The 16,721-nt window shown below is 39.2% G+C and overlaps 1 protein-coding gene across 2 annotated transcripts in view; it reads left to right on the forward strand.

Moving 5' to 3' along the window:
- Positions 1 to 2,803: 2,803 nt before the first annotated feature.
- TP53I3 (tumor protein p53 inducible protein 3) overlaps positions 2,804 to 16,721 on the forward strand; it is a 151,819-nt gene continuing 137,901 nt past the window's right edge. The window contains exon 1 of one of the 2 annotated variants that reach the window (XM_053709627.1): positions 2,804 to 2,906. The gene's annotated coding sequence lies outside the window, so the exon portion shown is untranslated. Of the gene's footprint in view, positions 2,907 to 3,489; positions 3,734 to 16,721 lie in introns of those variants that run through there. The other variant, XM_053709628.1, reaches the window with a different exon arrangement.

Raw genomic sequence — 16,721 nt, forward strand, 5'->3', positions numbered from 1 at the left:
GCTCTGTTTGATGGGAACTGGCCAATGAAGGTTGCTAAGCACCCGCATTCAATTATTGTACATCCCCTAAATCACAGAGCTGCCATCTGCCATACTTTTGCCAGGTAGTCACTTTTTACCTATGCTTTCCTCAAACAAGGCAAGAGGAGAAATACATTTGCAATTTTTTTTTTACATAGAATAAAAAACAGGATAAAGTAGTAGAAAATGATGTCCTGCTCCCCCAGTACCATCATCAACTCTTGATTTGTTGCTTGAGAAACCATTGTTGACTTGTTAGGTCTTGAAGCAACCCTGGAAATGGCCTATTTGTACCAGCACAAAGGGGGTAAATCAATATCTGCAAGAACCCCTTCTAATGTTTCTTTATATTGCTCTATGAGATAATAAGGCTTGTCCTGACCAATTCCACAGCTACATTGGTTATAATCAAGGACGGGTCAAGTCATTAAAAGTTGTTAACAACAGTATAATAAAATCATACATGAAGTTTCATCGTTTTGTAAAGTTAATTCTGCTTTTCTTACTTAAATTCCACTTTTCTTTAATTTAAATTTTAAAACCTTTAACAGCTGGGTATGTTACAATAATAATTGCAGGGTCTGTTCCACATAAAACACACCTCTAGAATTATCACTTACCTAGATCACAAGTGGAATGATACTGTTTTATTGCTCTTGAGCACTAACTGCGCTAAAGGTAAATCAGTGGTGCTCCGATGTTAGTACTGGTATTAAAAGTAAAAATTTCAAGAGCAAAAGAGTCCGGATAGCGTGACTGTGCTAACTCCCTTTTCCCTTAAACTTTTATGGGGCGCACTAAAAAGCCTTTTCTTTTAATCGCTCTTGCAATAATCCCCAATGTATGCCAGAACAACTGCGCTTAAGTCAAAGGTGCTTTAGAAATACTTCCAATACCTATCAGGTAGATTATGAGTTTTGCGTTACGGCTTTTAACAATGAGAAAATGGCAATTTTAGCGTAATGGCAGTAACGCATTATTATAAGTCGTGTCGGTATTGCTATCCTGCTAGCATTTTAGTCTGTAACACAACGTCCATTCCGCACTCAAAAAAATCAAGTTTTTGTGTGGGATTTTCATAGCGCCGGTATTACAGGTTGTGCGGTCCAGCTAAAATGCTTGCCTTACAGCCTATACCGACACGATCCATACCGCCATCTGAGACCAGTAGTTATGAGTTTTGTGTAACAAAAATGTTTGACAAAACTCATAACTAAACTGCTACAAAGTACAGTAACACCCATAAACTACCTATTAACCCTTAAACCGCCACCCTCCCGCATCGCAAACACTATATTAAACTTATCAACCCCTAATCCGCCGCCCACCCACATTGCGACTATTAAATACATTTATTAACCCCTAATTTGCCGCCCCCGACATTGCCAACACTATAATAAATCTATTAACCCCTAATCTGCCTCTCCCCGACATCGCTGACACTATAATAAAGTTATTAACTCCTAAACCCTCGCCTCCCACATCACTGCCACTAAATAAACCTATTAATCACTAAACCTCCGGCCTCCCACATCTCTGCAACTAAATATACCTATTAACCCCTAAACTGCCGGCCCCCCACATCGCAAAACACTAAATTACAAAAAATAAAAAACACTAAGCTTACAAAAAATAATAAACGAAATTATCAAAAATAAAAACAATTACACCTAATCTAATAGCCATATAAAAATAAAAAAGCCCCCCAAAATAAAAACATTGCCCTACGTTAAACAGCTCTTTTACCTGTAAAAAAATAAGGGGCATTTGTATGGGCATTTTCCTTAAAAGGTCATTCAGCTCTTTTTCATTGCCCTTAAAAGGGCATTTAGCTCTTTTTTAAATTGCCCAAACCCTAATCTGAAAAAAAACACACCCCAAAAAATAAAAAAAATACCTAACACTAACCCCAGAATATCTACTCACGGTTCCTGAAGTCCGGACATCCATCTCCATCCAGGCGGTGAGAAGTCTTCATCCAGGCGGCGACATCTTCATCCATCGCGGGGGCGTCTTCTATCTTCATCCTGGCGGAACGTTTGAACAGCCAATAATAAACGAAATTATCAAAAATAAAAGCAATTACACCTAATCTAATAACCCTATAAAAATAAAAAGCCCCTCCAAAACATATATAAAAAAACTAAGCTACCCATTGCCCCTAGGGGCATTTGTATGGGCATTGCCCTTAAAAGGGCATTTAGCTCTTTTTCACATTGCCCAAACCCTAATCTGAAAAAAACCACACCCCCAAAAATAAAAAAAAGTACCTAACACTAACCCCAGAATATCTACTCACGGTTCCTGAAGTCCAGGCATCCATCTCTTTTTTTTTTTTTTTCAAATTAGGGTTTGGGCAATTTGAAAAAGAGCTAAATGCCATTTTAAGGGCAACGAAAAATGCAAATGCAAATGCCCCTTTAGGGGCAATGGGTAGCTTAGGTTTTTTTTTAGAGTTAGGTTTTTTTATTTTGGGGGGTTGGTTGGGTGGTGGGTTTTACTATTGGGGGACTTTGTATTTATTTACAGGCAGTGGCGTCACTACAGGGGGGCAAGGGGGGGGCATTTGCCCCCCCTAGAAAATGGCTTGCCCCACCATTTGCCCCCCCGCCAGCCCCAGGCTGCAGTATTGTTGATTTAAAAAAAAAAAAGTGTTTTAATTCCTATTGTGCCCTCCACCAAATGGTCATCATGTGACCACAATTTCACCCAATACCGGCGCAGTCAGTCAGTGCAGTTATTGGCGCATGTGACTACATGTGCTGTGTAAACTGGCCTGACTCTCTCAGTGCGGACAGCGAGGCATGCGGCTGGGGAACAGCTGTGGCAAAGTGTCTCTGAGGACGCTTTCATGACGCCAGTGATCTAGGTCTTTAGTCCAGGAGGTGGGTATCTGACATAGAGTGACTGTGTGAGTGTGTATTTACGAAGCAGTGAGCACCATAACATTATGTAAATAGTTTTAAAAAAAAATGCATAACATTTGAGGTACATTTAATATTATTAAATCCGGTGTTAGCAATGTGATTGTATTACAATCACACTGCTAATACCGGATTTAATAATAACTCTTTCTATGTAGATTGAATTTGTCACTGACTCACTGATAATCATGGTAATTGTCCTGCTGCCCCCTCCCTTCATTGAAGTTTACATGTGTGCGTTTATTTTAATTTGTGACATATTTGTATAATTTCACCAGCATTTTATAATAAAGTGTGTTTATAACAATATTTTAAAATATCGCAGTGCTGACATTGGGTGACACACAGTGACAGTGTCAATTTACATACATTTTGTCCTGTAATATATATGCAAACTTTTTTTTTATTTAGCTATAAAATGTGTTCTATTTGGATCAACTGTCTAAATTTCTTTGCAAAGTTCAAGAACAAAAATGAACAGCTCAGTAACTAAGAGAAGTCTGGAATTGTTTTGTAGGCTGTGGGGGCGCATGTCTGAGCCGGCACCATAGATAAAAAATGTACATCAAAACAAACGGCCTGAGTGTCAAGAGCTTTACGTGCAGGCAGCAGGGTCCTGTAAGGGGAGAAGTCAGGAATTGTTTTGCAGGCTGTGGGGGCGTGTGTCTGAGCCGGCACCATAGATAAAAAATGTACATCAAAACAAACAGCCTGAGTGTCAAGAGCGGTACGTGCAGGGTCCTGTAAGGGGATACAGCTCAAGTCTCCCACACAAAGATCGTTTAAAGGTACATATGCCAGCACTCATTAATTTTTATACAAAGAAGGCAGAGCACAACTAGTTCACAATGAGTGAGACTGGGAGCTCTTCAAGACAGTGCAGCACATTGTTAGGAATGGAAAACCTGTATGTTATGCAGTGCTATAAGGGCAGTGACCTACATTAACACCCTTATGGTGGGTCCAGCAGCCATAAAACTGCAATCTCATTACATGCAGTTCAGTGGGTTGCTAATGTATATGTAAGTAGTGATGCTCCTGGAGTCACTAAATTGGATTAGGTGACTGTACTGCTTGATTTATTCCTCATATTGTTTCTCACTCAAGCTTTTCATAAAGTTTTTATTGTTTTCCATGTTTTTATTTGTAAACAGTCAGTGTCTATGTGTCTATATGTGTGTGTCTGTTATGTGTGGCTATGTTTGTATGTCTTAGTTTTATGCGTGCCTATGTATATGTGTGTGCACCTCTGTTTGTGTGTCTGTGTGCTTCTGCACATCTGTGTTTATGTATTAGTGTGTGCTTATCTGTGTTTATCTATGTGTATGTTGTGTAGTGTGTGTGTACATGTATATGTGTATGCTGTGTGTGTATATGTAGTGTGTGTGGAATGCTTTGTAGTGTGTGAATGTGTATGCTGTGTAGTGTGTGAACGTGTGTATGTGTATGCGATGTAGTGTCTGTGTGTATATGTGTATGCTCTGTAGTGTGTGAATGTGTATGCTGTGCAGTGTGATTGTGTGCGTGTGTATGCTATATAGTGTGAGTGAATATGTGTGTGCTGTGTAGTGTGTGAATGTGTGTATATGTGTGTGTATATGGAATTTGTATAATTTAGGATATTTTTGTTAAATGTGAATGTATGTACTAGAAAATAAATACACACATTCACACAGCATACACATATATACATACACACACTACACATATATACACACATATTCACACACACACTACACAGCATACACATATGCACACACATATTCACACACACTACACAGTATACACATATTCACACACACTACACAGCATACACATTCACACACTACACAGCATACACATATACACACACACACATTGTGTAGTGTGTGAATGTGTGTGTGTGTATATGGGTATGCTGTGTAGTGTGTGTGTATGCTATGTAGTGTGTGAATGTGTGTGTATATGTGTATGCTGTGTAGTGTGTGAATGTGTGTGTGTGTGTATGCTATGTAGTGTGTGAATGTGTGTGTGTGTATGCTATGTAGTGTGTGAATGTGTGTGTGTGTATATGTGTATGCTGTGTAGTGTGTGAATGTGTATGCTGTGTAGTGTGTGTGACTGTGTATGCTGTGAATGTGTGTGTGTATATGTGTATGCTGTGTAGTGTGTGTGAATGTGTGTGTGTGTGTATGCTGTGTAGTGTATGTATATATGTGTATGCTGTGTGAATGTGTGTGTGTATTTATTTATTTTCTAGTACATACATTCACATTTAACAAAAATATCCTAAATTACACCTACAGTAGAGAATATATTTTTTTACACTGACTACTAATTAAAGGGACAGGAAACCCCAACATTTTCTTTCATATTTCAGAGCATGGGATGTGATTTTAAACAACTTTCTAACTTCTGTTATCTAATTTTCTTTGTATCCTTTGTTGAAAGTCATACCTAGGTAGGCTCAGGAATATCAATGCACTACTGGCAGTAGCCTGTGGTTTAAAGGGCTCCACTAAATGTGAGCAATTTTTCTTCCAGTCCTCAGTATTACCCAACTGTCTTATACACACACATAAACACTGGCATATACACTAGAATTGACACCTTTTCTTCAAGCCCAACCAGAACACTAAAGGGCAATCATCAAAAAAAACTGAATAAAATGGCTAAATCTGGATCACAACTTCATCATAAACCTGGGCACATAATTCAAAACCCAAACTGTCCGGGTCAATCCTGGACAGGTGGCAACTCTTATATATACACACATAAAGACTGACATATACACAGACACATAAAGACTGACATATATACACACACACATAAACACTGACATATTTACACACACATAACACTGACATATATATACACATACACACACACAAAACATAAAGACTGACATATACACACACACACACACACACACATAAACACTGACATATACACACACACACTGACATATATATACACATACACACACACACTGACATATATATACACATACACACACACACTGACATATATATACACATACACACACACACTGACATATATATACACATACACATAAACACTGACATATATACACACACACCACATAAACACTGACATATATACACATAAACACTGACATTTATATACACACACATATACATAAACACTGACATATATATATACACACACAAATACTGACATATATACACACACACACAAAACATAAAGACTGACATATATACACACACATAAACACTGACAGACATACATACACTGACTTACACACACACACACACACACACACACACACTGACATACACACATATACCAAAAATTGCAGCGTGGCGCTAATGTTCGGGCTTGGCTTGAAGAAAAGGTGGTAACCCTACACGAGGCAGCTGCCTAATTATTAGTGCCCCCCCAGTTTTGACTGTTATATCTATGTGCCCCCCCTATATTTTGTTCCTAGAGTCGCCACTGTTTACAGGTAAAAGAGCTGTTTAACTTAGGGCAATGCCCTACAAAAGGCCCGTTTAAGAGCTTTTGGTAGTTTATTGTAGGCTAAGGGGTGTTTTTATTTTGTTTTTATTTTTTTATTTTTATAGGGCTATTAAATTAGGTGTAATTTTTTTATTTTTGATGATTTCGTTTATTATTTTTTGTAAGCTTAGTGTTTTTTATTTTTTGCAATTTAGTGTTTATAATTTCTTTCATTGTTTTTATTACTTATTGTAATTTTAGATTTTTTCATTTTTCTTGTAATTTAGATTTTTTTTTTTTTTTTAAACTTTATTTTGTTGAAGAGTGAGTTCAGGTTTACATTTATACAGGAATAAAACAAGAGCATAATACATGGTACTGTACATTCTTATTAGTTGGTTATCCAGCAGCGTCTGCTGGAAAAAAACAAAACAACTTTAATACTCGTACAGAGTTAAGTAGAGCCAACCGTAAGTCGATTTGATGCTCTTATCCTATCTGAATTAAGAACTCAGCCCTTCAAGAGTTTTTCATATATACTATAAAGAAGGGTATCTTATGCAGCTAAATCAATAATAAAGACAAAAACTTGAATAATAGTAACTGTTCCAAGAATAGTAATAGAGGTCAGAGAGTAGTGCAAGTAGCAAGGAATACGGGAAGAGGAGAGAAGAAGAAGAGAAAAAAAAAAGGGGGGGGGGAGGCTTCAGGGACAACAGTAGGAAGTCTGTGTCAGTCAGGATATAACTCAATCCAAGGGAACCAGATCTCATGGTAGAAGTCTACTTTATCAAGGACTCTGTGGGAGTATAACTCCATCTGTTTGATATAATGGACCGTGGTGAGGACTTGAGATATGTGGGGTGGGTCTCTATGTTTCCACATTCTAGCAATCACTAACTTCATGGTCATGAGGAGGTATATGACAAGGGCTTCACTAGGGTTTGTTAGGTTTGGGGCTTGCATGTGCAACAGAGATATCTCTGGTTTAAATGGTAGGGTGATGTTTAATGAATGAATTATTCTGAAAAGTTTCCGCCAAAGTGGTTGGATCTTGGGGCAAGACCACCACACATGGAGTGAGGTCCCTAATTGTCCACAGTCTCTCCAACACCAGGGAGGGTGACTGCTATAAATCCTGTGAAGGGTAGAGGGTGTCAAATGCCATCTCACTAGAATCTTGTACTGTAGCTCCCAGAGAGTGGTGCAGTGTAAGAGTTTTTTAGTTAGAGAGATACGTGCATGCCATGTGGCGGTGGCGGCAGTGAAGCCTATCTCCCTTTCCCAAGCTCTATGTTGAGCAATTTTATGAAGTGTGGTGGGTTCAAGAAGAAGATTGTAGTGGAAAGATAGAGCATGACTCAGACCTTCTCCCTGGATCCATTTAGTCTCCCATTTCGAGGGCAACCTTAAGTCCATCCCCGGGTATCCATACAACTTCAACCATGTTCGTAACCGAAATGCTTCAAAATATAGAGAGGAGGGGATTTAAATTTCGTACAAAACTGTGTATGTGTGAGCCACTGGTTTTGGTCATAGAGGTCCCCAGCCAGGATAGGGGCCAAAGACCTACACAATGAGAGATGAGAGTCTGAAAGGGAATATAGAGCCCCATTCATGGTGAGTGCAGGTGAGGGATGGGGGGCTAAATCTGGATTGTGTCTCGTCTGACCCCAAAACTAGAGGGCATCTGAAATAATTGGGGATATGTTAGTTAGTTTTTCCCTATAATGAGGGGGAATCAACAAAAGATCGGACAGGATAAGCCCTGACGGGAGTACCGAAACCTTTGCGTCGAACCAATGAGGTTGATCATCTGTGATACTCCAGCTAAACAAATGTGATAATCTAGCTGCTGTTTAGAATAGTATGATATTGGGGAGGGCTAACCCTCCATGTGTAGTTGGTCTCTGAAGTGTGGTCTTAGACATTCTAGGCCTGTTACCTTTCCACATGTACACAGTAATAAGACTTTGTATCTTATTTAACAGGGTTCTAGGTATGTTGTATGGGATACATCTGAATAGGTAAGTGACTTTGGGTATAAAGGACATTTTTATTGTGGCTATTCTCCCCGTCCATGAGATTTCCCTAAATTCCCATGAGGAAAGAAGGTTCCTAAATTCGGTCAGCCTATCTGTGAAATTTTTCATAATTGTGATTTCTGGATCTGGACTTAAGTAAGTACCCAATATCTTAATGGCATATGCATTCCATTGGAAGTGGTATAGATTTTGTAGGTGAGTTCTTGAGGGGGGACACTAATATATAATCCTTCTGTCTTATTGATATTTAATTTGTAATAGCTGAGTTAACCAAAATAAGCAAGCAGGTCAAAAACAGCGGGTAGCGAGGTGGTTGGGGAGGTGAGAAATAAAGTGACGTCATCAGCATAAAGGGAAATGCAATGAGAAGAGGTTGCCAATTGTACTCCAGAAATTTGGGGATTTAGGCTAATCGTCTGAGCAAGGGGTTCAATCGCCAAAGCAAAAAGAAGGAGTGAAAGTGGGCAGCCCTTTCTTGTGCCATTGGTTATATGAAGTAAATCTGATTTAAATCCAACTCCCTTTACTCTGGCTGAAGGGGTTGAAAAAGAGCTTGCACAGCACAAATAAAGATATCCGGAATATTAAAGGCTTGCATCGTAATCCAGAGATACTCCCATCTCACCCTATCGAAAGCCTTCTCAGCATCCAGGGAGAGGGCAATGAATGGTACCTTCCTACTCGCCACAATCGACATGACATCAAGAATCCATCAAGTGGTATCTGGGCCCTCCCTCTGAGGGACAAACCCCACCTGATCTGGGTGGATCAGAGATATAATGACTCTTGATAACCTATTAGCAAGGATCTTAGCATATAGCTTTGTATCTAGATTAAGAAGGGATATAGGGCGGTAACTGCTGCATAATTTGGGGGCTTCCCTGGTTTTAAAATTGTAGTAATTGTTGCTTCTAGGAATTCTTTAGGAAAGGAACCTTTCTTCATAATTTCTCCAAATAATTTACATAAAGTCGGAGCTAATAGGGGTTGAAAAGAAGAGAAAGAATATAGAAGTGGGCTGAAAAACCATCTGGCCCGGGGGATTTACCTAGTTTCATGTCTTTAATAACCAATTGTACTTCTTCAAGTGTTATGGGATTGGTCAGTGCCGGAAAGTTATCTGGTGAGAGAAGTGGCAATTGTAGGGAGTTTAGGAAGCATCTAATATCTGTTGAATCAGATGGAGGACCTTCCAGTTCCTCTTCAATATTATATAGAGTGTGATAGAAGGATCTAAAGGTGTCTCCAATTCCTCTGGGTGAGTTAATTAGAGAATCGTCTAAACTCTTAATAGTTAAGATTCTAGCTTGCGCTGTACGATGCCTAAGTTTGGTAGCTAAAATTGAGGAGGCTTTGTTACTATAGTGATAGAAAATTCTTTTGAATTTGTCAAGAGTGAAATGAGTTCTCTGGAGCTCTAATTACTGAATTTATTTAGTGATAACTGTGATGTCTTGTACTGTTGTACTAGAATAGACTGTACTAAGTAAAGATCTGAGCGACCGAAGCTGTGCAGCGAGGGTAGCTAACGAAGCCCCTCTTTGTTTGCGGGCTTCTGCATCAAGTGCAATAAAGTGACCTCTCAGGACAGATTTTAGAGAAGCCCACAGTACGTCAGTTGTAATCTGTGGAGTATCATTAATAGCGAGGAATTCTATTATTTTCTCTTGGATTCCAATTTTAAGAATGGGATCCGAAACTAAGTGGTTTCTCAACTGCCATGTGGGGGGAGAAGTACAAGTTAAGTGTGGTCCCATAGTTAGAGATACAGCATCGTGGTCAGACCACGATACTGTCAGTATTTTTATATTGGTTATATTATCTAGGAGGCGGGCACTGACGAAAAAATAATCAATATGACTGAAAGATTTATGTGGGGGAGATTAGAAAGTGAATTCCTTGTCTATTGGATGTAATGTTCTCCAGCAGTCGTATAGGTTGTATTGGAGGATTAAGTTTTGAAAGGCTTTGGAAAGAGGGTGTATTGCTCTTTCCAAGGTGGAGATCTTAGGCCCAGCTCTGTCAAGGGTATGATCCCATATGAGAATAAAATCTCCTCCCAACACTAGTTCCCCCTGTTTCACTACCAACACCAATTTTAAAAGCTTTGCAAGAAATCTAATTTGTTTAGAATTGGGTGCATACATGTTTACTAATGTAAGTAAGTGATTATTTATTTTACAGACTTGTATAATGAAGCGGGCTTGAGGATCAGTTTCTAGGTATATGGGTTCGAATTTGATATTATTACTCAAATATATGGCTACCCCCCTAGATTTTGACTGAAAGGAAGCTCTCAAGACTATCGGGTACCCTCTAGGAGTATATGTCATACCTTGGTTTGTCGTCCAATGCGTCTCTTGGACGAATGCTATGTCAGTCTTGGATTTTCGTAAGAAGGTCGTCAATAAGCTGCGTTTCGAAGGGGAGTTAAGACCCAGGGCATTTAGGGAGAGGAGACAAAGACTGTCCATGCTGTTAAACTAGAGAAAGGGGAGTAGGGAAGGGAGGAGGGTAAGACAATTCAAGTAGGTGGTCTAGAAAAAGAGGATGTATGTAGTAGAGATGAATAATAGATTGTGACCTCTGAGGTGATGCAATAAAGAGTTAAACTTGGGTAGGAATCTATGTAAGTATACAGTCTAGCTGCACAGCTGGAAGATGCGGAAGTTGGGGGAGAGTACAGCAGACAGCAGCTGCTTGAAAATATGGGATGGGGAGGAGGCGGAGTAAGGTGAATATTGACCTCAAAGAGGTATAAGGAATGGCAAGAAATAGTAAAAATGTAAATGCGTAAATGCGAGAATGCGAGAATACGAGGTGGCAGCTGTAGAACTAAGTTGGTATGAGTGAAAATCTCAGTGGTGTGTGGGTTATAACAGAAGGAGGTATATGAGCGGATATGTAGCGGATATGTAAAGGAGCAGGGGGAAAAAATGTAGCCCCCAGGCAGGAAAAGGTAAGGTGTATGAGCAAGAAACAAGGGGATAAAGGGTAAAAGGTTTCAACCAGAGGGAGAATGAGTAGACAAGGGATATGGTGTGTTAATCTGTAGAATTCTAGTAGAGAGGAGCAGAGAAAAAGTTTAGTTACATAGTTAACAATTAACAACATAGAGTCAGTAAACAGTATTGAATATGTTATCACAATATTTATACCAAGTATCTAAAGGGAAGGGAAACAAAGGGAGAATTTTGTTATCTATTACAGTTATCCTTGATGTATTAACAATAAACAGTAGTCTAGAACATAACCGTAAGAGGGTTCGGATATTTGTAAAAAAGTCTAATTCAATAAGGGCCAAACTTTAAACTCGTGTTGGAATCTGTTTAGAGAAAAAAGGGTTAGTAGAATTTGGCTGTATCGATAAGCAATCTGAGTGTCTAAGACTCCTATAGAATGTATATATTGATTTAGGGTGGTGAACTTTCTAAATCTATGTTATCTTATTAAGTGTGATGGAGCGGTGTCAACTACCTGTATAGTATTAAGTAGAATTCAGATTTACTGGTTCTGGGGTTTCTTAGAATATGGACCTATGCTCCTACACACAAGAGGGAGAGTCTAAGGGAGTAAGAACCCAAACATATTGAGGAGGTACAAAAGAAAATGTACAATTGGTTAGTGTAAATAAGAAGTCCAGAAAAGTCTTACAGGTATAATAGTTATGGTATAATTGAGCTGTCAAAATGACGAGGGTAAGAAAGTACCCGTGAGTAAGCTTGACATAAAGTCAGTGGGCGAGATTTGAGACCCTTGTCCATCCTGGAAGGTACTAGAACCTATCTATAAGTGGAGTGAGCAAAATAAAGTAATAAGGGTAAGGTAAGTACCCGTGTGTGTACTCATCTGGAAGAACTGAGTAGACGGCTTGATCTCAAGACTGAGGATCCTGTATGGTGTTAGGAAGGACTCTTAGGATCTGGTGTGTCTTTTCTTTTGGACTGCGAGGTGGGTCTCCTGGGAAGGGGCTGCCAATCTGGTGCTGATATGTTGAGGGTACTTTTATTGCTACACAAAAACAATGGCACCACTAGGGCTTTTTCCCTCTTATTTGCTATTTGATAAACTTTAATGTTTATTGTTCAGTAAAGTTGTACTTATATAGGGAATGGTGCTAATGCATAAAAATAATATTACTGAAAACTCTGAAGAATCTTTACACAGAGGTGTAGATATCTCCTGTAAGTATGCACTTGTAAGCACTCTTAGCCTAGACTGTAAGGCAATTTCTTCTGGTTAGAATATGTTAAAATATAACCTTTATTGTGAATTTACTTAAAATAAGGGTAACACTTATTTTAAGTAAATTCACAATAAAGGTTATATTTTAACATATTCTAACCAGAAGAAATTGTCTTACAGTCTAGGCTAAGAGTGCTTACAAGTGCATACTTACAGGAGATATCTACACCTCTGTGTAAAGATTCTTCAGAGTTTTCAGTAATGTTGAGGGTACTTCCCTGACCTGAGATTTTAGGGTTATGATCAACAGCTTGAACAAGTCCCAGCGATTGTAAAATCTTCATTCCTTGGTCTGGAGAAGAGATTGTATAGGTGCGGTCCTTGTGTTGAAAAAAGATTTTGATGGGAAAGCCCCACCTATATTTAAGGTTAAGACGACGTAGATTCTGCGTAAACTGTTGAAAAGTCCATCTCTTTGCCAGAGTATATGGGGATAAATCTGGGAAAATTTGAACTGAATCGTATGGTGTATTGAGATTTTTATTCAGAAATGAGGCTCTAAGAACTTTCTCTTTAAAGGTGAAGTAATGTAGCCTGAGAATAACATCTCTTGGTGTGTCAGTGGAAGAATTCCTGGGGCGAAGCGCTCTATGAGCTCGGTCTATAATGGCTTCTTTTTCCGAAACAGACCCAAACAACTCTCCACAAAGACCAGAGAGGTACTTGAGCAAGTCTGTTGAGTTGATGTCCTCAGAAATGCCTCTGATCTGCAGATTGTTTTCTGCGGGACCTATCTTCCATATCCGCCATCTTAGCTTCTAGGTCTGAGATCTGTTCGACTAAGTTCTGAGAATATGCAAGAAGATTAGTATGGTTTCCATGCGTTCTCCTAGTGAGGCAATATCTCTTTTAAGTTCACTCACGGAATGTCTCAGGTCCTGTCTGAGAGATGAGTAATGGGTGTCCATCTTCTCTGAGAGGGCTTTAATGGAATCTAGCAGCACAGCGGATTGTGGGATACCTTGACTTTCTTTTGAGGTGTTAGGAGATTTTGGAGGAAGGTTATACGTAGTAGAATCTTCTCTGGAGTCGTCTTCTGAGCCCTCTGGGTCTGAGGTAATTTTACTATGAAAATGATCATTCAGTGTCCTTTTAGGGTTCCCTTGGTGCTTCATCTTTTTCCTCATGCTTTGAGCCATAGCTGCAAATGAGTGCAGAATTGCTGCAGTAACGTGAAGGAGGAGAGAAACAAATGACTATGAATGAGGCTGGGGGGCGAACCGCCCGGCTCCCCTACATTTGGGTCTCTAGACCAGCATAATCAATATAATACCTTCACAAGGGGAATAGGTAGTTAAGTTGGTTGGCACCACCAGTTGAAGATCATGCGAGAAAGGCTATCTCTAGGCCAGAGTCTCTCTGATGTGTGGTCTCCCTCCTGGGGATGTGCCTCCTATTGGCAAAGTCGAGCAAAAGAGATGGGATATGACCCGCAGGAACTAAGGTCCTGCGGGAAAGGGAGGAGGAGACCGACTAAGATCTCTAATAGTAAGATCTAAAGCAGGGCCTGATGTAGCAGGTTAATTCATGAGGTTAATGAATCAGGTAATCTCAAATGCACACTCCCTTGTGGATCAAGTGGAGAGCTCAGTATTCCTTTATGTGTATAAAGAGAAAAAAAAAAAGGCTGGGATCTTAAGTGCAAATTTCCTGTGCCTAAACCAGGAGATATATGTGGTGTAGTTCAGTTCCTTATTTCCAGCAGGTCTAAAGTCAATAAATTGCAGGGTGATGCAAGGGGAGACTGCGTTCCAGTTGAATGATGTTATACAGGGAATACTAGCCAAGTCACACAGATGCTTAGAGTTAATTTGTGAGTTTAGTTGATAGTAGGTCAGTAGGTGGGTGGAAAGAGTTCCAAGCACAGCATTAAGTGATAATTTACGTTGTAATATAGCTCTCAGACAGGATCAATGCTCCAAGGTCTTAAGGCTCCCTGATCCTGTATGTGGCAGCTACTAAAATATCTGGTCTGCAGTTATGTGTAAGCTGCTGTATTAACTAGGCTTATACCATGTAGTAGGCTCTTATCAATGTTAGGAGCTAGCACATATCGTATATCAGAGGTCACTTACATGTGTGTCCGGGTATGCAAACAAGTACCTCTGCAGCTGTGTCTAGAGGAGTGCCGTAAGGAGCGTGATCGGACTGCCTGGCTGTGTCTCAGGATCTGAAGATCATCCGCTAAACTGCCTTAGTCTAAGGCACTGAGGAGAGAAGGCTGCGTTCAATCGGTAAGTATATTTGTACTTGTAGAGCCGCTGATGATCAGGAGGTTTCCTGCGTTCTCTCCTTCACTGACTGGGCCCTCCTAAGATGGCGGCTTTTCGCAGGCTTCCTTCACATACTACCGGTTCGGTGAAGAAATGGAGGATTGTAACTCCGGAGTAGAGATCCGACCTGTTCAGTCACAGTTGAGTGTCTGGATGATAGGTACCTCACGGATTGTCTTTCAGTGAAGTCTCTGGGGTGTAGTTATAATGAGCAGTCTATATCGTAGCTGCCACATTAGTGAGATATGTCCCTAAGATTTATTTAAGGGGGGACAAAGTAAATAAACTGGGAAAGAAGGTTATAGAATAAGAGGTCAGATCAAAATAAATAAAAAAATAGGGAAATTTCAGGGTATAAAATGAATGTAAAGCTATACAAATACAGGAGCTCAGTTTCTATGCTGCCACCTCGCTCTGTTGCAAGCTCCGCCCCCCCCCAAAATTTCGATATTTTTTTTAATTGGTAGTTTTTTTTTATTAGAATAGTTATGTTAGGTTAATTTATAGTTTAATGGTTTAGGTTTATTTTTATTTCACAGGTAAGTTTTTATTTATTTAAATAGTTTTATTGTCATTTTAATTTAAAGTTAGGGGGTGTTAGGTTTAGGGGTTAATAGTTTAATTTAGTGTTTTGCGATGTGGTGGGCCGGCAGTTTAGGGGTTAATAGTTTTATTTAGTTGCGGAGATGTGGGAGGTCGGAGGTTTAGGGGTTAGTAGGTTTCTTTAGTGGCGGTGATGTTGGGGTGCGGCGGAATATGGGTTAATGACTTTTATTAGTGTTGGCGATGTCGGGAGCAGCAGATTAGGAGTTAATAACTTTATTATAGTGGCGGCGATGTCAGGGAGCGGCGGATTAGGGGTGAATAGCTTTTATTAGTGTTGGCGATGTCGGGAGCAGCAGATTTGGGGTTAATAACTTTATTTAGGTGTCGGCGATGTTGAGGCAGCAGATTAGGGGTTTATGTTAGGGTGTTAGGTTTAAACGTAACCTTTTTTTCCCCATAGACATCAATGGGGCTGCATTACGGAGATTTTTCATTTCGCGATCACAGGTGTTAGTTTTTTTTCTAACACTCTCTCCCCATTGATGTCTATGGGGAAAAGCATGCACGAGCACGTCAAAGCAGCATTTGGCTTTTGTGCAGTATGGAGCTTAACGCCACCATATCGCACGCACAAGGAGGCTTTCCAGTAACTCGTAATGGCAGCGCTATAGAGAGTGAAATTACGCAACATTTTTGGTGTTAGTTTCGCACCCTGTTTAGCGCAAAACTCGTAATCTAGGTGTATGTTTTTTACTAAGAAGAAATTTTTATTTTTAAGTATATACAGTATATCTGTATATATTTTGTAAAATACATACTGTATCTATACTTATATATCTATATGAATATATAGAGCTATAGATATATATTGTATATACCTTCACACACACACACACATATATATATATATATATAAAAAAAAAATTCTTCCTCAAGTATTTCTATAAAAAAAATAAAAACAACTAAACATAAAAACATATTAAATTGTTTAAATATGATATTGCATTTTTTCAGGATTTTTGACTGGGGAGGGCTCAAAAGTGTATGTGTATACTTTGGAACCCTTCCCATTCAAATACCTTTTCATATACTATATCACTTTTAAATCCTTTTTAAACATTTTTTACAATATAACACATATTTTTATTTAAAAATATATATATATATGAGTGTAATACTTTATTTTAATATGTTTTGTGAAACTTTTA

This window comes from Bombina bombina, chromosome 4, assembly GCF_027579735.1.
Source record: "Bombina bombina isolate aBomBom1 chromosome 4, aBomBom1.pri, whole genome shotgun sequence".
Classification (NCBI taxonomy): Eukaryota; Metazoa; Chordata; class Amphibia; order Anura; family Bombinatoridae; genus Bombina; species Bombina bombina.